Raw genomic sequence first — 20,567 nt, 5'->3', positions numbered from 1 at the left:
TTTGCTTTTCAGTTAGCCGAGATTCCTGATATGTGTGTGTTTAAATTCTAAAATATAATGCCATGGGCTTCCCTGGTGGCGCAGTGGTTTGAGAGTCTGCCTGCCGATGCAGGGGACACGGGTTCGTGCCCCAGTCCAGGAAGATCCCACATGCCGTGGAGCGGCTGGGCCCGTGAGCCATGGCCGCTGAGCCTGCGCGTCTGGAGCCTGTGCTCCGCAACGGGAGAGGCCACAACAGTGAGAGGCCCGTAAACCGCAAAAAAAAAAAAAAAAAAAAAAAAAATATATATATATATATATAATGCCATGTGACTATGGCTTTTGTTTTCATTTTCCTGCACATTTAAAAATATTAAGAATTTCTTTGTTTTTTGAGTATATTTGTTTATTTGGACCTAAATCTAAGGTAGAATAACACGATATATGCTTGCCTGTTAGATTTAAATTAGGGGGAAAAATCTAAAGCCTTAATGTTTATTTTAGCCGTCGATGAAAGTATTTGGACACTTGTATGGAGACTTTTTTTTTTTAATTGTTTCTTTTCCGAGAAACTGTATCCGTGCTAGAGCCATCACATCTATTTGATTTAAAGGCCACCTGGGGTAGTTATGTTCATTATCTTGATTGCTGATGATTTCAAGGGTATATAGATATGTCATGACTTATCAAATTATACATTTTAAGTATATGCATTTATTGGATATCAATGAAACTTTAAGAAAAAGCCACCTAGGTTGTAAGGTATATTTTTCAAGATAAAATCTCTATTGTAAGATTATATTTTTAAAGTTTGTCATTTATTTTTTATTTCTTTTAAAATTTTATCTACTGTTTATTTACCTCTATCCCATAAACCAGTCACATATATTTTAAGAAAGACAAATGGAACCGCAGAGACTCATGTGCCAGCTGAAATTTAGATATAGGACCTTAGAGAGAGAGCTTTCTACTGTATGTAATGCTCACTAGAGTATTTTTAAGTAATTTGCACAAATTTGAATTTGGAGAATTGGAGTTGTGTATTTTTCAAGGAATTCTTCTTTCCTTATAGTTTAACAGATTGTGACTCATCTTTGGCGTGGAGTAAAGAGCATGATTTTAGTAGGACTTTTTTTTTTAAAAGAGATTAAATGGCTTAATGCTTCTCCTTAAATATTGTTCCTTTTTTTAAATCGCTTTCTTTTTTTTCTTTTTTTTTTTTTTTTTTTTGTGGTACTTGGGCCTCTCACTGTTGTGGCCTCTCCCGCTGTGGAGCACAGGCTCCGGACGAGCAGACTCAGCGGCCATGGCTCACGGGCCCAGCCGCTCCGCGGCATGTGGGATCTTCCCAGACCGGGGCACGAACCCGTGTCCCCTGCATCAGCAGGCGGACTCTCAACCACTGCGCCACCAGGGAAGCCCTAAGTTGCATTTTTATAAATTAAATTTTGGCATGTTGGACCATAGAGTCTATGGATAGATTTGTTTAGGGAATAACCGAGTCTGCTCCATTCTTCTTGCCCTCGTGGTCTTGAGCACAGCACAGAAGGCTTCATTATCCATCTGTTAGAGTTCTGGTCTAATCTTAATTGAGTATTCCTTATGTTACCCAATGTGTGTTTCAGAGAACTTTCTTCATTGTTGGAATTAATGCTTATGTTAACTTTAAAACGGCAATTTTCTGTGTGTGTGGCCGTGCTACATAGCATGCTGTATCTTAATTCCCCGACCAGGGATCAAACCCCCGCCCCCTGCAGTGGAAGCATGGAGTCTTAACCACTGGACTGTAGGGAAGTCCCTAAAACGACAATTTTTTATGAATAAAAAACATTCCAGAAAAAAAATTTGAGTTGTGTTTTTGGGATTGGGACTGTCAGGGTATTAATGAGTTGTGCCTTGCAAGCTCAGGCTCCTTCTACCATACAAGAGGGCCACATTACAATCACCCATCCCCAGGCCACAACCCAGGGTGAGGCCCTGGTTTCAGTATTTTTGAAAGCCCTCAACTTATTCCAATGTACAGCCACACTGTGCTCTGCAGTGCTGTATCTCACACCATATTCCCCCACACCCAAACTTTCTGTTGTAAAACTTTTCAACTATGTAGAAACCTTGAAAGAATAATTCAGTAAAGACCCATATTTCCTCCACCTAGATTCAGTAATTATTAACCTTTTGCTTTATTTTGCTTTATGACTCTCTGTTTCCCTTTCTTTATATGTATAATTTTTTGTACCATGTGAAAGCAAGTTTTAGATATCATGACTCTTTACCATTAAATATTTCAATATCCATCTCCTAAGAATAAGGACATCTTCCTACATAACCACAGTACCATTATCACACCTAAGAAAATTAATAATAACTTGGAATGCTTTTCAAGGGCTCAATTCCATTTATTAAAGATGTATGAATTCACATTCTGCTAAAAGTTAAATGCATATGAAGTGAGAAGTTCTGCAGAATATGAAATTCTGGGAATTTTTGCTAAAGATATGTTTCTTATCTGTGTTTGCAAGTAAGGCCACTACTTCAAACATTTTTGTAAGGTAAATGCCTTTTCTTATGTACGGCAAGGTAAGATCCTTTCTAGATCTAACGTCGCATCATCATATCATGAGAAAAAAAAATTTATCAAAGTTCATGCCACAGTGTGGTTTAGTGGAAAAAGCCCCATTTTGAGCCAGAACGATGTTGGTTCAAATTCTTGCTCTGCCACTTACTGCAGGTGACCTTGGAGAAGTTGAATTCACGTATCAGGATGCTTTTAGAAACCATCCTCAAGCTTGCTGGAATCATCAGGAGATTTATTATTTCACAACAAATCCAGAGCTACGGCGGGCTCCAGGGTTGGTCAGTTCTGTAGCTCAGGTGCTTAGCGTCTTTTGGCTTTCAGCTGGATTCCTTGTTGGCTCCCACGTCTGTTTTGGCTCCTTCCTCAAGCTGGTTCACATGCTTATGTTATGGCATTCAGAGGAAGTCAGAAACCTCCACAGGTGTGGACTGTCAGTCTTTCTGTCTGATTGGGCATCTCTGCCCACATCTGGGCCAGAGGGCTGGGGTTCTCTTAGGGAGAGGAAGGAAGGAATGGATGTCGGATATACCACTAACAGTGTTCATTACTCCGCTCTAAGTCTCCGTTTTCCTCGCTATAGAATAGGAACAGTGATATTCTACCTCTATGATTATTAATTGGTATACAACAGGTAAAGCAGCAATACACAGCTGATTTTAATAAATGCTAATTCCTATTTTTTCTTCTCTCCTTTTCATCTTATGGAAAATTCTCTCTTCCTTTGACACTGCTACACTCCATTCTAGTAAGTATATGTAAGTGATTCTCTCAACTGGTCTTTTACCTGTCCTCTAACCTCAGTATCTAGGGCATAGCATTTTTTAAAAATAAATTTATTCATTTTATTTATTTATTTTTGGCTGCACCGGGTCCTCACCGCTGTGCCAGGGCCCTCTCCAGCCGCGGCGAACAGGGGCCGCTGCTCGCCGTGGCACGCGGGCCTCTCACTGTGGTGGCCTTTACCACTGCAGAGCGTGGGCTCCAGGTGCGTGGTCCTCAGCAGTTGCGGTGCACAGACCCAGCAGTCGTGGCGTGCGGACTCAGTAGTTGTGGCACACGGGCCCAGCGGCTCTGTGGCATGTGGGATCGTCCCGGACCAGGGCTCAAACCCATGTCCCCTGTATTGGCAGTGGACTCTGAACCACTGCGCCACCAGGGAAGCTCTAGGGCATAGCATTTTATGTGAATTTTGCACTTGGGTTAGGTACCCTCCATTAATCTATCTTGGCCCTTCTTATTTTTTCTTATATGTTTCAACTTTATATTATTCCAAAGCCAGGGAAGGGAAACTGTCAACAGTGTGCACATATTCATCAAGAGACAGATCAGATGGGAACAAAAATCTCTTTAATTTCACTATATGTAAAAACAACAGAGTTGAAATAGATTTTTTCCCCTTTATTTAAAAGAAATGCACCATGACCTGTGGAAAAGTCAGCAAAATAAAGCACTATATTTGAAACACAGTACCTTATTTGTCCAGGATAGACCGGGTCTTTGATATTTTGGGAATATCTAGTCTTATCACGGTAGGTTAGCCAGGCTTATTATGGCAGTTTAGCCACTCTGGTTTCTCTAGAACGTACTTTCTAAATAGAATTGTGTCTGATTTACAAGTCAGTCTTTTCTGGATTGTTTGATCTTGAGCCCTCTCTCACCCACTGTGAGAAAGTAGTCTTTTAAAGATGCGTTTTCCAGTATATGTGCACACTGATGGGTCTTTGTTCACGCATGCCCTTCTCAAAATAGGTAGAGAAGGATTGTCATATTTTCCCCCTATGGAATTTCTAAAGCACTCCTGAATCACCTGCGAAGCCTGCAACATTGTCACAACCCAATCACGTGGGAAGATCTTCACCTTTTTAAAAAATTTTCTTCCTAAATGATGGGATCACTCTTGAAGGAGAGCTACTGATTCTTCTTGACCCCTCAAGTAGACTATTTGATTCCTGCCAGCCTCCATGGAAAGAACAGAAGAAGGGTGAAAGTCTTGTGTCTCTCTTGACTTGGAAGATGCTAAGTCTTGGCTTGTCCCTAAATTTTCAGTTACAGTTTTTTTACTTTGTCTTTCATTTTCAGGCTTAGTGTTGATGAGGTACCTATTGCTCTAGTAAGCTCTGTGAATGCTGAAAATACTCAGATTTTGAATGGTTCCATCCATAATTCAAAGCTTCTGCTGGCATGAATTGTTTTGAGCCAGAGGAATACTTTTTAAAAGAACTATTTAAGGGCTTCCCTGGTGGTGCAGTGGTTAAGAATCCACCTGCCAATGCAGAAGACACGGGTTCGAGCCCTGGTCCGGGAAGATCCCACATGCTGCCGAGCAACTAAGCCCATGCGCCACAACTAATGAGCCCACGTGCTGCAACTACTGAAGCCCGTTCACCTAGAGCCCATGCTCCGCAACAAGAGAAGCCCGCGCACTGCAACGAAGAGTAGCCCCCACTCGCCACAACTAGAGAAAGCCTGCACGCAGCAACGAAGACCCAACGCAGACTAAAATAAAATAAATAAATTTTTTTAAAAAAGAATTATTTACATATGTTTTGATGTTTTTTATACATCTCAAATGAAAGTTCTGTAAACTTTAAATTACGAAGCAGCACAATGAAAGCAGAATTCTGAAATAAATTGTATTTTATTAAAGAAGCCAGAGAAGGGACACTGTGGCTACAATCTTAGTTAAAAGTTCTAGAGTTTGGGGGAAAAAAAGTTAGAACTTTGTATTGCATTTCCTCAAAGTGCTATTGGTTACTTTTAAAAAGGGTGACATAATACTGTAACTTGTGAAGCTTGGTTTTGTTTGGGCAAATTTTTAATTCTAGTACCTTGCAGAAAAGTTTAGTGGACAAGATTCCCTTTGCTGTGTAACAAATGTTTTTACTATTTAGCTAAGGTTTACTACCAGTGGCTCAGAGGCTGAAAGGAAAAGTGAAATGGCTGCTGTTTCCCATCTAATACTAGATTTTATTTTTATTTCCACTACCCAGTGTTAAAAAAGGAAATGAAAAGAAAGCAAAGATCAAGATCCAAAAGCTCAAACTAAAATTTAATTTCCTAACTAGAAAAAGGCTGGTTTTGCCATGTTGTGAAAAGTCATCCATAGGAAACATTTGTTAATAGCTAAACAGTTGGCCGTACTGGTTGCTGGGATTAGTAGTTCACCTGGGATGTACTCCTGTCTTCAGATACTCAGGCAGGTAAAAACCAATCAAGGCTAAGCAGTTGGGACTGACTCAACTTCTTTTTTGCCTCCCTACAGAGAAATGTTTCAACTATGCTTCTTGCCCCTACTTTTTAGTCTCCCTGAGAGAATGGAACAAAAGTCCAAGTGACAGTGGGTTAGAGAGCAGTGCATTATCTGCCTCTTATTACCCAGGACTTACGTACTCTAATGATAGAATAATTGCTAGAGCTTTGTTTTTGTTTCTTGATTCTATCATTTCTGTGTTGCCTTGGGAGCTTCTCATGGGCGGGGTGTAAATTTGTGTGGAATGGATTCTAAGGACAAACTGCTTTTGTCCCAGGTCATTTATTGTTTTCATTTTCCGTAAGAAGTTCTTATTTTGGCTGAAAAATTGCAGCATGACCAACAAAAAATTGTTGACCAGCTAAGAAAAGTATATTTACAGTAGCTTTGGAAAAACTATTTGGAAAAGAGATTATACTTAAAGATTATTATTTCTGAAAGACCCATATACCATGGAGAAATTTTCCAGCCATGAATCCATTCTGCTGTGTTAACCATTCGTGCCATTCAGTCTGTGCATCTTTAATTATATGCTGTATATTTGAGCATGAGGCATTTGGGGACACTTACTGGTCAACTTTGAGTTTTGAGAAATTTTTTTTTTAAGTTGCAGCCAGACAAAAACAAACGATAGTTTGAGGATATTATTGGAATTGTATTATGGTTGAAAATTTTGATTGTTAGAAAATTTGTCTGTAATTAACCATAAATTTAGTTTTATTGTGGACCAAGTCATGGACTCTGCTGGAGATGCAGAGTCCTAACTTAGTGTGAAAATATTCTGGTACAGGGACCCTCCTGTCTTCTCAGCACTGTTGTCATGTTCCACTTCAACCCATTTCACATGTTGTGGCTAATGTAGTGACTGCTGAGTGGTAAGTGCCCTAGATCAACAGGGGTCATAAGTTTTTCGTTTTGTTTTTTGCAGTACTTATGCATCATAAGAACAACATGGTGAAAACGGAAGCATTTTCTATTTGGGTTAATTTAGGATCACCAATAGAGATATAAAGCATTTAACCTTTTTTTTTTTTTTTTTTTTTCTGTTTTGCTCTCACCTGATTACTGGATGGGGAGATGGGCAAAGAATCGATGTTGAGGGGAGGTGATGGAAGAGAGGTGCTTGTTGCTACCACTCTTTGTCCATCTGTGTAATGTACTAATCGGTTCATATGGTCTCTGGCAACTGTTCTGGTGACAAGTTTTACTTCTTTTTGAGAAACTGTGATTTTTATTTTTGAATAATTGTATGAATAAGAAAATGGGTTTTTAGGGCTTCCCTGGTGGCGCAGTGGTTAAGAATACACCTGCCAATGCAGGGGACATGGGTTCGAGCCCTGGTCCAGAAAGATCCCATATTCTGTGGAGCAACTACGCTCATGTACCACAAATACCGAGCCTGTGCTCTAGGGCCCCCGAGCTACAACTACTGAGCCTGTGTGCCACAACTACTGAAGCCCGCGCACCTAGAGCCCGTGCTCCGCAACAAGAGAAGCCACCACAATGCAAAGCTTGCGCACTGCAACGAAGAGTAGCCCCCGCTCGCCACAGCTAGAGAGAGCCTGCGCGCAGCAATGAAGACCCAATGCAGCCAAAAATAAATAAATTAATTAATTAAAAAAGAAGAAAATGGGTTTTTAAAAACAGAGTTCCTATTTCCTAAAATAAAGTGGGAAAGGACTGCTGTGAGCTGAGAAATCTGGAGGCCAGGAGACAAACAGTGGGTGCTCAAAAAAATGCAGCTCCGCGCCCTTGGGGATAAAAATAAAATAAATGTGGAAGCCTTTTCTTTTGTTCTTCTGCTTCATCTTATATTAGCCATTTGTATGCTTATAAACATTATTGGTGTGAGAATTCCTCTTTTGAAAACTTTCAAGTTGTTTTTCGGTCCAAGTTGTTGGCATTCTACCTCGCAGTATCCCTACTTCTTATTTGAGGAATACAAAAGGAGATGCACTTTAGACTACTTATCCTTTAACTTTTGAATACTGGATGCAGGTATTAGTGCAAATTCAGTATGCCATTATGTGATGAGGAAAAAAAATAAAGACATGTTTATTGACTAGGAAACAGTTCTTGGCAAAGAGAAGTTTTGTCCTGTTCAGTCGGTTACTGAAATGGAGCTGAGTTTTCTTTTATTATGTATGTCTTTTTTGTGTGTGTGTGTGGTACGCGGGCCTCTCACTGTTGTGGCCCCTCTCGTGGAGCACAGGCTCCGGACGCGCAGGCTCAGCAGCCGTGGCTCACGGGCCCAGCCGCTCTGCGGCATGTGGGATCTTCCCGGACCGGGGCACGAACCGATGTCCCCTGCATCGGCAGGCGGACTCACAACCACTGCGCCACCAGGGAAGCCCTATTATGTATGTCTTTGAAGTTGAAATGATTCAGTAGTCATCTGTGAGCACTAGAGCAGTGAGTTCTTGGGAACATTTGTACTCCCAAGGAGGCAGTTTGTGAAGCAAATGTATAGCGAGTAAGTATATTGTGACTTTTCTGACTAGCGTGCTATAGAGCAGATGATGTTTTGGTATACTGGAGCACAGCAGTTAAGCCACAAGGTGTCAAGTGGAAACTCAGGCACTTGGTCAATCCAGTTATCAGTTTCTACTCTTCATATGCGCTCATTTTCTTGGTGTGTATTTGTAATTGCTTTAAAGTGATCCTGTCAATTTGACAACCAGAAAGGGTAACAGAAATAAAGTCCAAATAGTTGATTTTAGAATTTTAAGTAAGTTGTAATAGGGGAACATATTGAGTGTGAGGATAACCATCAATTTGATTTTTCTTACTGTTCCTCTTGCTTATCTCCTTGACTGACAAGTTGACTGCTTCACTTTATGTAAAGTTTTATTTCTTTTAAATTAAAAATAAAAGTTCATGAACTTTGTACTGACTCAGGATGTGTGATGCTGTGTTTTAATCACTGCTCTGTTCAGTCAGTAAAATTCCTATACTTTTAAAACATCCCTGCCTATCAGGTTAGCACTGCTACTACCCGCCGCCATTTTGTTATCATTGTTTTGCATCATCGTTGACTTGTGTGATCAGGTGTCTTTCACCACATGAAGGAATGAAGCTGGCAACAGTCATTTTATAAACGGTGTATGTTAATGTATAATGTATAATGTTTGATCTACTCCACATCTTTCTGCAAGGTTTTCTGGCATCCTTTTTTAGCATTCATGTTAAAGGAGGCGCCCAGGATGGCCCTTCAGGTTTTTTGATGTGTTTAAGAATATGCGGTCAATGTTACTTGCTGGAACCAGCCCTGGAAAAGTTGAACTGGTGCCATATATTTCTTGCTACTGTTATGTCTAACTATAAAATGAAGGAAGTGCTAATAACACTTCCTACTTGTTTAGCACGTTTTCCTCCCCAGCTCTCCAAGGAGTTGGCCAATATCAGGCAAGATTCCCAGCCCATGTTTCTATTATTTTATAATTCTTGTAACAATGTTGCATAAGGCTTCTACTTGGTATCTTTTTTCTTAGGTTCCCCTAAAATTTGGAAAGTAATACTTGCTAGTATCATCCCCATTTCTCAGATACTAAGAACAAGGCATATCTTGGCTAAGTATTTGACCTAGGATTATACTATAATCAGCCGCAGTGCCGAAAACAGAACGCGGGATTCTTCCTTGACTTCATTTTATTACTGAGCAATAGTTTCTCTCCTTTACAGATATATATACTTACAACAGGACCAAAGAAAATACATTTCCAGGTTCCAAAAATATTTCCCACATCTCTTCTTCAGTGTTCCAGTGTTAGGATTTATGCTAGATTTATTGTCTGAAGTAAAGTTTCAGTGCCGGTTATAAACACGATCTGTTCCCGTATTATTCCTGATTTGACTACTATCCCAGAAGGTGATGGATGGCTGAAGAAAGAGTATAATGAATGTATTCCCTATTTTCTTTTTGCCCTTCTAAATTTGATTTAATATAAGGTTGCTTTCTACCAGGAAATTTCATGAATGGGCATATGTTAATAAGCCAGATTTCTTTTTTCTTTTATAGTAATAAACTTAACAAAATATCTCCCCAAAGTGGATTCAGTTAGAGTGTGTTAAACTTGAGCGAGTACTTCCTGAACTTACAGGGGGAAGCAACGCCAGCCACTCTGAAAATGAAGTTGTTCCTATAAAACTTAGTTACTGCAGTCTGAGTATATTTTGTGCTTTGATGTAGATCTTCAAAATTCTTTTTGTTAGCGAATGTTTGTATAACTTGAGGAGGAGTCTGTAAGAACTAGAAGAATTGATCATTCTGCTTTAAAAATACTTTAAAAAAAAACTGAGGATAAAGTTTCTGAGAGTGGCAGGTTTTTTTTTTTTTCCTTCAGAGTAACAGAAGTGAAAGCTGCATTTTGGTCAATTTTGCTCAGCCTTCTTAGTGACAACTCCAGGCGCAAAGCGTGTGCTGGTGTGCACACACAAAGCAGTCTTCTTGTTTTGGTGCCCCGCACGTGAACCACTGCATGTCCACACATGCCTCACATAAAGAGTCCATTCTTGCTCACACGCAGCCAAGGAGGCTGGCCGCTGCAGTCTTCTGCTCAGGGGAAATTGGCAGCCTTTCTTCTCCTGTAAACAACAGCCTGACGTCACCCCATGCAGCAGTGATAGTGGACCCACTTTAGAGATTCTCAACTGGCAGATCTGCTGAAAGCCTGTCACTGGCTTTGATCATCTTCACTCACACTTGAATAAATGCAGTACAGAGAAATTCGTTAATGTCAGGAATAATGGTGTAGCCCTTTAAAATGGTTTGTGAAATACTTGACCTTGAATTTTCACATATAATCCTAATGAGAAACCTGTGTGATGAGCAGGAGAATTGTAGTGATTTCTGTTTTAGAAATGAGGTAACTCAAGTCCGGAGAATTAAAGTTAGCCAGTGGTAGAATGACTGAAATTCAGGCCTTCTAAACACTGTTTTGTCTCTTTTTACTATGTTAAATAACTTCTTTAGTAATTGTTAATTGTTCTGTTACTTCCTCTCCGATCTAAAATGTGTGGGATGATGATTTATGAGTTTTTTCCCAGTCAAGACATCTGTGCGTTAAAATCTGATACAGTCTTGTTGCATTCGGAAACTCCCAGACAATACATTAACCCACTTCCTTGCCTCAGAGAGAACCTTTTGAAAAATCTAGCATAAGTCTACACTCACCAGCCTAATTGGAAAGATTTATTAACAAGATGATCCTGTTCTTCATTTGGCCTCTGAAAGCTACATAAAATCGAGAGGATGGAAGATCGTAATTCTTTTGTTAACAGGAAGAGACAAAGCTAACATGAAGGGGCTGTTCTATTAGTTAGAAATCAGAATTTTATTGGGAAGGAGGGGAGAGTTGAGCTACTGGTTAAAATATAACTTATTTGTTGTATAAAGTAGTTGTCTTTCTCACATACCCACTTGTAGTTTATTTTCAGGCAGTTACAAAAAGTGAAAAAGCACAACGACCTTTCATGATTTATAGTTGTGTATGTGGTTTGGGAATACTTCAGGTTGTAGATAACTCTTGTTTTTTTCTCTTTTTGACTCTGAATCGGTTTTTCAATGTGACGTTGAAGAATAGGAGAAGGGTGTTTAGGTGTGTGTGGACTACGCACAGTAAATTAGTCGGACCTTAACTTCTCTGCTGAACGCCGTAACTTGAGCCAGCTCCCCTGATTTTGAAGTGTATGTTTAGAGAATGCAAATTAATGTTGATTTTAGCTTACCCCTGACAGAAAATGTGTTTAAATCCTATGTATTAAAAAGGCAATATAATTAAAAAAAAGAAACTGCTTTCTAAAACCGCACTTTGGTATACAGTAGGCACTCAAAAAGGTATTTTAAATGAAACTGTGATAATCAGAAATTAACTATGTTAGCAACCTCAATAAGCTAGCATCTATTATAGTAGTTGACTTAAGATATACCCAAGGAAAAAAAGTGCATTTGGGGTGGAAGAAACATATTTTATTGCATAACTTAAAATGAACCAAAAGAGCTGTTTATTTTGCTTTTTATTTCACTGAATGGAAAAAAGTAGCTTTGCCTTTAAAAGACAGTACTGCTGGTTTTAAAAATTATAGCAGATTGAAGGAATAGAAGGGTAGTACATCAAATCTATTTTAACAAAGAAAACAAGTCACTACCTTCTCACCATCTTTTGCTTCTTTCCGTCTATGGCAAAGAATAAGGAACAAGTAACAGCTGCCAGTCAGAGGCCCTCATTTCTGTTGGGCAGCGAAGTCTCAAAGTCTGGGTGTGCTGGGGGAGTGGAGTGGCCAGTGCAGTGAGCCACCCCAGCAGTGGGGGCAGTGCCACCGGTGCAGTGTGCCTACCAGTGTGGGGCTTCCCCAGCGCTGCCCTTGGGGGAAGCCCATGCCCACTTGTTACAGGAAAGGCTGCAGGGGGTCTGCCCAACCCAGCTTTAAGTTAAAAAACTGATGCTTAAAGTGTCCCAGTCTGTCACGTAACAGCGTGGAGTTCCTCATCACTGCAAGCGGCTGTTTGTAATTGTAAGCACATAGTAGTAAGGGCAGAGGACAGATGTTAGATAAGTGAAGTCAGTGGGAGAGCCAAGCTGGCCTTAGCTTTTAACTTTTAAGTAATTATCTTGCTATGTGTTCCACAGTGGGTAAAATATGAGCAGTAAACAAGGTGGAATTTGAATTTCAGCCCTCCATAAAAGCATTAGCTTTTTATTTTAGCATTTCAGAGTTGGAAAATACCATTTTGGGAGATTTGGTGCGAATGATGATACCACCTGGATTTGTATGGTGCCTTGCAGTTCATAATCACTCTCGTGAGCATTATTTTATTTAACACCTGCAGCTGTAACCACCTCGTGAGGCACTGCCCTTCGCCTTTATAAATGAGAAAACAGAGTTCTGAGAGGTTATGACTGGTCGAAGGGCACCCAGCTAGTAGGCAGTACTAGGGCTTCTACTGGAATCCCTGTCCTTTGACTCTAGCGTTCCTGTCACCGAGCCGGGAACAAGCACCTTGATAACACCCAGCTTCATGGTCTTCCCACCTCTTGCTCTCGCATCTGCGCAGAAAACCACAGGCAGCAAATCGAGCTTAGTGACCGGTTCCTGTTGCTCACAGTAAACTGTATCGTCAAAGGGCAGCTTCTTGATTGACTTTGAAGTTAATAATCCAATAAAAAAAGAGAAGACTTGTTATTTCTTACACAGAATTAGAAGAGTAGTGCACAGTGAACCACAGGGACCATTTGGCTTTAATACACATTGTTTTACCCAGAGTAAAGCCCCCCTTCATAAGGAAAGTGAAACTCCAGTTAATTGCAGAGGACTAGAGCCCACTTCCCCAGCCTCAGACCAGGTGGCGTTTTCTTTTAAAAAGGACACCTCCTTAAACAGAGGCTAGAGTCCTCATCCCAGGAGCTAATTTGACTTGAGCTTCCAGCAGAAGCATTTACCCTTTGCGAAGCCTTGTGCTGGAACCAGGCTTGTGGGAGTTAAGGATCTAGTGGGGGAGACTTACTCCAGGGTGAAATGCCCCAGTGCTAAGTGTTCAGTCATTTAAGAGACTAAGAAGGTCACGGATAGATTCATGGATAACTCACATTTGGTCTCAGTCTTCTGGAAAACATTTATGAAGAAGCCCTTTCTTATATGACCTTCTGTTTGTAAGAAAAATGACAACTGTAGCCACTTAGGAGTGTTTCAGAATAACGAACGCTGCCTATCCCTAAGAAGCTGAAGTATGAAGGTTAAAAGCAAATCAAATTGTGATTGTTAGCCCTGGATTTCTCTTTAGGCATTGTCCCTAGAAGTTTTGACCGAGAAAATCATGTATTACTTGTGCCTTGTTATAAAAGCTCTGCTAATACCTTTTAACTCCTTGACATACGTTTTCAAAGAACTGGTGGTGAGCGAGAGCTTGGAGAGCCTTTCTGAACCCCCTGGTAATTTGGGCAGTCTCCAAGTCAGGCTGAGTTGATAGGGGATGTAGAACTGATCAGAATAATTACAAGTTCCATTATGTAAAACTTTGCCAACAAAAATGCTCAGGGAATGCCTTTATAGGACCTAACTTGCACCAGAATTAAGCTTGTCTTTCTCAGTAGTTACTTCCAAAGCTGAACAAACTTCATTGTGTAAACGGGTCAGTTTGTGCAGTATTCTGCATGACATGTTCAGGTATACACAAAGGCAGTTGGATTATAAATTTCAAGGCCAAACTAGCTTCCAGTAAAGCAGATATATGAAGAAGCTATATTATATTATATTCTTAGAGGAAGAGAAAATTCTCTTTAATTTAAAAGTTGCGTTCAATTTCCCAGTCTCTTGGCTTGGATCGTGCTCACCTCTGTCAGCTCCAGGTTTGGCTCTCACGTTCCTGCCTCTAGGTCCTTGAATCACACTCGGCAGTACTTGCTTATAATCAGGTGGTCCTGTCCTCACTCCGTTCTCCAGGGCCTAAGAAGTGGATAGAATGATTTGGGGTTAGCTTTAAAAAAATAACCAGATACCCCATTGATTACAGTCTGTGTAGTACCTTTCTACCATAATGTGTCTCACTGGCTTCAAATCAGGCCAAAGACAGAGGTAAAATACTGTAAATGGTACGTATGTAGACTTTGCTGAAGAGGCTGTGAGGGTCCTACCTTCACTTACCATGTTTACCCAAAAGTGTCCCTCATTTCATTTTGGTAGTGAAGACCAAAGTTGAATTTCATTAACAATCTATGTATATTTACAGCTTTTTGTGAGTTTTGCCAGTTTTCCCTCTTAGGTGATAAATGGTGGTGGTGAAGGGGAGTTCCCTAAATTTTAGGGCAAGAACCCAACTCATTATTCATTCAAGTCATTATTCATTATTTAAATTTTCAGTTCATCACTTCAGCCCCCAAGACTTTAGGAGAAAAACAGGCATTGCCTGTCTATTTGTTTGACAAAAAGTGTCAGAAACCTATCAAACTAACTTAGAAAATGGAGACTTACTGACTTACAGAATTTAAGAAAGGCCTGGGCCACCAGACTGTGGGAGGAGCAGTACCGCAGTTGGCTTGAACGTGGCCAGGACTCTCTCCGTCTTTCATCTCTGTCTCTTTCTGCATTTTTGTTTCATTCCTTCTCATGGCTGGCAACATGGCCACCAACAGTTTTTTATTATAGCTTCTGTCACTGAAAAGTTCTCTGAATGCCAAGTTAAGAAAAAATCATAGGCAAGAAACTCAGATCATTGTGTGTCATGTGTCCATCCCTGGGTCATTCAGCAGGGTTAGGGAAGTGGGGGTCATGTAGAAACATGGTGACACGTGTGTGTTTACCCATAGGACTAAAAGTGGGTAGGCGGGTATTGCCCAGGGTAAGACATGCCTGTTGGGAAGGAAATTCCCCAGCATGTATGCTCACTACAACATGTCAGACCAGTGCCTTTCAAATGTTTTGACAGAAAACCATAGTAAAAAATACGTTTTACATTTAAGCACACACACACACATTTAATTGAAAAAAAAAATTGTGAAACAGTATTTACCCTCACTACGTACAAGGCATTCTGATACTTTCTATTACATTCTATTGTAGTTCATTTTTAAGAAATATTGATTATAATTTACCTAACTGATTTCATGACATTAAGATCTGTAGTTTGAAAAATACTATGCTAGATGTTAAAAGTAGCAGGTAGATAATTTCACATGCAAACAGATACTTGCACGTGGATACTTATTCAGTCTTGTTGAATAATTTGTGTTCTAGAAAGATGCTGGGGTCTCATAGGGTGACAAATATGTGACATGAATGCCTTTTCCAGTTTCCATGATGGATGATATGATTGTGCTTTTCCTACCAAGGAATATTCTGGAGGCTTTCCCAGCCCTTTGTAAAGTATAGTAAGCAAGAGGAGTGCCATATGCAATCAGCTGCACTCCACTCTGTTATGGACTTACCTCTTGCTGAGAAATACTGAAATCCTTTGGACCTAGAAAATTTCCCGAAGTGCTTTCACTTCTCTCTTAAAACAAAGCATCAGCATTACTTTCTTGAAAACTTTGTTGTTGGCAGCATGAAGAGCAGCTTTCCTGATCATTGTAATACTGTAAAAGGATGGATGAAATCTTTGCTTATCCAAGAGTCAGCTGAAACACTAAGGCCTCTTTTTTATTTTCTACTGAAACATTTGAATCCCCAGCCTTCTACCTTTTAAGTTGAATTGAGAAATTCAGATGGAAACTTAACAGCAGTAGAACAGAGCGACTCCTGAATGAGACATACGGAAATTCAGAGAAGAGTAGTAGAGTTCCTTCCTGCAAAAGCCCATGGAGATCCTAAATAACAACTGATTAGCATACAGCGCCGTGAATCTTACTGTGAAATGCACAGCCATAAAATGTTTAGAAGAATATATTGGAGAATATAGAATTAGGAATACAGAGAGATTTCATAGAACAAGATACAAAAAGTACTGACCATCAAGGAAAAGATTGATAAATTTGACTACTGTTGATGAACTTTTATTCATTAAAAAGATTGGAAAAAGTAGATTGAGAAAAGTATTTAGAACACATATAATAGACAAAGGACTGATATTCAAAATATATAAAGAACTGTTGATGGGAGTGTAAACTGGTATAACCATGTTAGGAAAAAGTTTGGCAGTGTCTAGTAAAGCTGAAGATAAGATACCCTGTGATTCAGCAGTTTCACTCCTACTAGATTTATAACCTAGAGCAATAGTTCCTCAAACCTTTTGATCTCACTGTACACTTTTGAAAATTATTGAGGACCTCAAAGAACTTTTGTTTATGTGGATTATATCTGTTGATAGCTACCATATTAGAAAATAAAAAGAAATTTAAAATATTTATTTATTCATTAAGAAACCATTGTGTGTTAACATAACTTATTTTTTATGAAAAATAACTAAATTTTTCCAAAGCAAAAAAAATTAGTGGGAAGACTGGCACTGTTTTACAGTTGTGCAGACCTATCTAATGTCTAGCTTAATAGAAGAGAGCTGGATTCTCCTATCTGCTTTTGCATTTATCTGTTGTGGTATGTTGTTTTGGTTGAAGTAGGCAAAGAAAATGTAGCCTTCCACAGATATGTAGTTGGAAAAAAGAGGAATATTTTAATAACCTTTTCGAACAATTGTGGATATTCTTTTTTGTAAAATCTGAAACCATATCAATATACTTTAATTTACTTAAAATCTTTTAGTTTATTTACCTTGCATGTCATTGAGTAGATTTTTCACTCATGCCTGATTTTGTAACATCATACATTGATTGTTTGGAAAATATTGTTTCACTGAGTTATGCAGATATTTTCATTGTTGACACATTTCATTTACAATATTAAAATGTCACATTCTTCAACTTTACTACTGATATCATCAGAAAAGTGTTTAAGTACTGGGAAGCTGTCAAGCACGTAGTGGCAGATAACAAGTTTTCCAAAATTCTAATTTTCACTTGAAAGCCCGAATTTTATCACTGGCACCAAAACTCTGTTGTTTTTCTCGAACTGATTGGCTCACTTGTCTGCTAGATACTCAAGTCTGAATAACCACAGTTTGTCTGACTGTCATTCCTTCAGTAAGAATGGTGTCCCATGAAGCAAGCAGCTACCGTCAGCTCAAAGGCAAACAATTGCCCAAGCCCTTTCTTCAGGCAACCTTCGTCCCTTGGTATGTGGTGGAAGTGCTTTATGTGTACTCTCCCATTTCGTCACACAGAACATTAAAAAGACATGTACTTGAGGGTTGAGATTTAATTAAATTAATATTTTTTTCTGCTTTAGTGGGTGAAGGTCAGGAAAACAATGACTGCTAGTACCGTTTGGTGCTACTGCCTTTGTTCATGTCATCCTGAATCCATCTAAGCTTTTCACTGTTTTTCAATAGTGAAAAAGGCAAAAAAAAAAAAAAAAAAAAGGCAACTAATATCTTAGAATTATTATGAAAATAGTGTTGACTTTGTGGACCCTCTGCAGGGGCCTGGAGATCCCCAGGGGTCCTAGAACCCCCTCCCTGTCCAGGAATTGGACCACACTTGAGAACTGTGCCCTAGAGAAAGCACAACTCTTGTGCACCAAGATACACAGGATCCATCAGGGATACATGAATGTGAGTGGGGGGGGGGGACATATGATCAAGGAGAGGTATATGGTGAGGAGGATGCTTCTGGGATGCTGACAGTGTTCTATTTTTGGCCTCAGTGGGGGTGTTTGTTCTATGATATGTGAATCTGTCCATTTTTATTTATGTACTTCTCTATACATCTTTATTTACAGGTCTGATTCTCTGACTTTCACTAGCATTGTTAGTGTTAGTGCCTGGTTTAGCAAAATAAAGGGTGTTGAGAAGGGAGGAACCACCCTCTAGTGCTCCCCTCTTTGTATTGTGTATGGGATGTATTTATCCAGCCTTTTCTGCATTTTGGGCTGTGGTTCTTTTGGTTATATTACAGTTGAGGTAGGAATTCAAGTACTTCTAGTGTGCTTTCCCCCTCATAGTTTCTGAGGTGGCTAAGGCAGTGAAAATTATGAGGAAGCTTTTTTTCTTTTAATTGAAAACTTTATATAGTGCTTAGTTATTTGAGACTTAGGAACCTTACCATAGAAACTATTCCCATATTCTTATTTTCTGGAAGGAGAACAAAATGAAAAGTAACTCGAGTAAGGACACAAATGCAGAGTAAAACCATTTCTTCTTTTGCTGTTATTAAATCATAAAACTATGGTGACCATACATGAAATAAGAAGTCGTAATAAGATTTTGGCATTACTGGATTATCTTACTTATGGTCATGCTTTGAGAACACTTTCACTTTAGTTGTCTAATTTTATCTCCATAACACTGAATTAAGCACAGCAAGTTCTAATACTTCCATTTCATAGATAAGAAAACTGAGGCACAGAAAAGATCTGTGAATTAATTCAGTAGCAAAGCCAGGACTACTCTAGATTTCATGACTCCTAAGGAATTCAAGATAGTCATCAAAACCTGGGCATTTTTGTCTTTACCCCGTTAGTTCTCCTAACAAGCCAAGCTTCTCCACTCGTGGTCAGGAACATCAGTCAGTGCCCTGTATGCACATCAGCACCACCTACCATGCTTCCTTATGCACTGACACTTGGAATGAGAACATTTAGAAAACCACAAAGACTAAATTAAATTTCAGTCTTGTCTGTTAGAAACTGAGATGTGTGTTCTATGCTACTAATCATGGCCTTCAACCTGAACCCTCGTGCCATAAGTGAGAGGAGTGTTTATGCTCCTTTTGTTAGCTGTCAGGGTGACTGGAAGGTGGTGGAGCTGGACTGCAGATAAAACCAGTTCACTTTCAGATGTACCTGATCTCCCAACAGTACTGTCTTCTTGTTCCTTGGACGAGATCCACACACGTGGGATTTGTGTGTGCAAGAGTGCATGCACTAACAGAAAAGAATGATCCCAGCTTGGCTGCAACAGACTAGGCAAAGAGCCTAGGCAAAGAGCTCCTGGGCTCTGGAGGATATGGGGAATGGCCCATAGAACCAACTCTGACTTAAATGGACATGTGAAGTCTTCCCGAAAGTGGCAACAGAATCTCTAGCAACAGAGTGAGGCAATTAGAAAAAAATTAAGTCTCTTTTTACAGTTGGTCCAGGTTAATCTTCTGTCTTTTTTGAAAGTAATGTTTACCTTTGTTTAATGTTAGAGTCCCAGGATAAATAGATATTATATATAAGTGGATATTATGGGCCCTGTATTTCACAACCAGGACCTACATTTAGTAAATATTTTTCTCATTAACTCCTACCAGGATGTTATTTTTGAGATATAGGTCTTAATCGAGTCTTTCACAAGTGAAATATAACAGAAATCTTAGAAATGAATCTACTAACTGCATTTTTCCGGATGCATTTCAAATACGGTAGTCTTAATTATAAGCAACCCCTACACACAAATGGCTGCTGCTCTTGCCCCACTGTTCCCCTTCTGACCAGGCCCAGGTGCAGCTGCCACGGAAGGCGTTGTCAGTGCTCAGAGAATCTGTGGGTCAGAGTGGAGGAAGGAGGGACAGTTAAAGAAACAGTGCCTGGGGAGCAGACCCCAGGAACAGAGGCTGTGCCGTTATACTGTGGCAGTTTCCTGTCCCCTTGTCCACAACCAGACTTCTTTGTTTTACTTATTCTCATCAAGTGCCATTGGACAAAGTAACAAGTGTGGATTAGCAGGAGTCTTCTTTTTTTTTTTTTAATTAATTAATTTATTTTTGGCTGCGTTGGGTCTTTTGCTGTGCACGGGCTTTCTCTAGTTGCAGCGAGCGGGGGCTACTCTTTGTTGCGTGGGCTTCTCACTGCGGTGGCTTCTCTTGTTGCAGAGGATGGGCTCTAGGTGCGTGGGCTTCAGTAATTGTGGCACATGGGCTCAGTAGTTGTGGCTCGCGGGCTCTAGAGTGCAGGCTCAATAGTTGTGGCACACGGGCTTAGTTGCTCTGCGACATGTGGGATCTTCCCGGACGAGGGCTCAAACCCGTGTCCCCTGCATTGGCAGGTGGATTCTTAACCACTGCGCCACCAGTGAAGTCCAGCAGCAGTCTTCTTTAACCTATAGCAAGGAGAATAAGAGCATGAGTCTGGAGTCTGACACTGTAGCCTTGAAATTGGGTGTTACCACCTCCCAGCTATGTGACCTTTGAGCAGGTTGCTTTAGCCCACCTAGTGAGTCTGTTTTGTCTTCTGTGAATGGGGATAATTGTACCTACCTCCCAGGGTTACTCTAGGATTACATTATGACCTGTATGC

At 40.0% G+C, this 20,567-nt stretch overlaps 1 protein-coding gene across 1 annotated transcript in view; it reads left to right on the top strand.

Moving 5' to 3' along the window:
* SERTAD2 (SERTA domain containing 2) overlaps window positions 1-20,567 on the top strand; it is a 115,115-nt gene that overhangs the window by 9,767 nt on the left and 84,781 nt on the right. The gene's annotated exons all lie outside the window — the stretch shown is intronic.

The sequence above is a fragment of the Mesoplodon densirostris genome, chromosome 14 (genome assembly GCF_025265405.1).
Source record: "Mesoplodon densirostris isolate mMesDen1 chromosome 14, mMesDen1 primary haplotype, whole genome shotgun sequence".
Lineage (NCBI taxonomy): Eukaryota > Metazoa > Chordata > Mammalia > Artiodactyla > Ziphiidae > Mesoplodon > Mesoplodon densirostris.
This window is presented reverse-complemented; position numbering and strand designations above follow the sequence as displayed.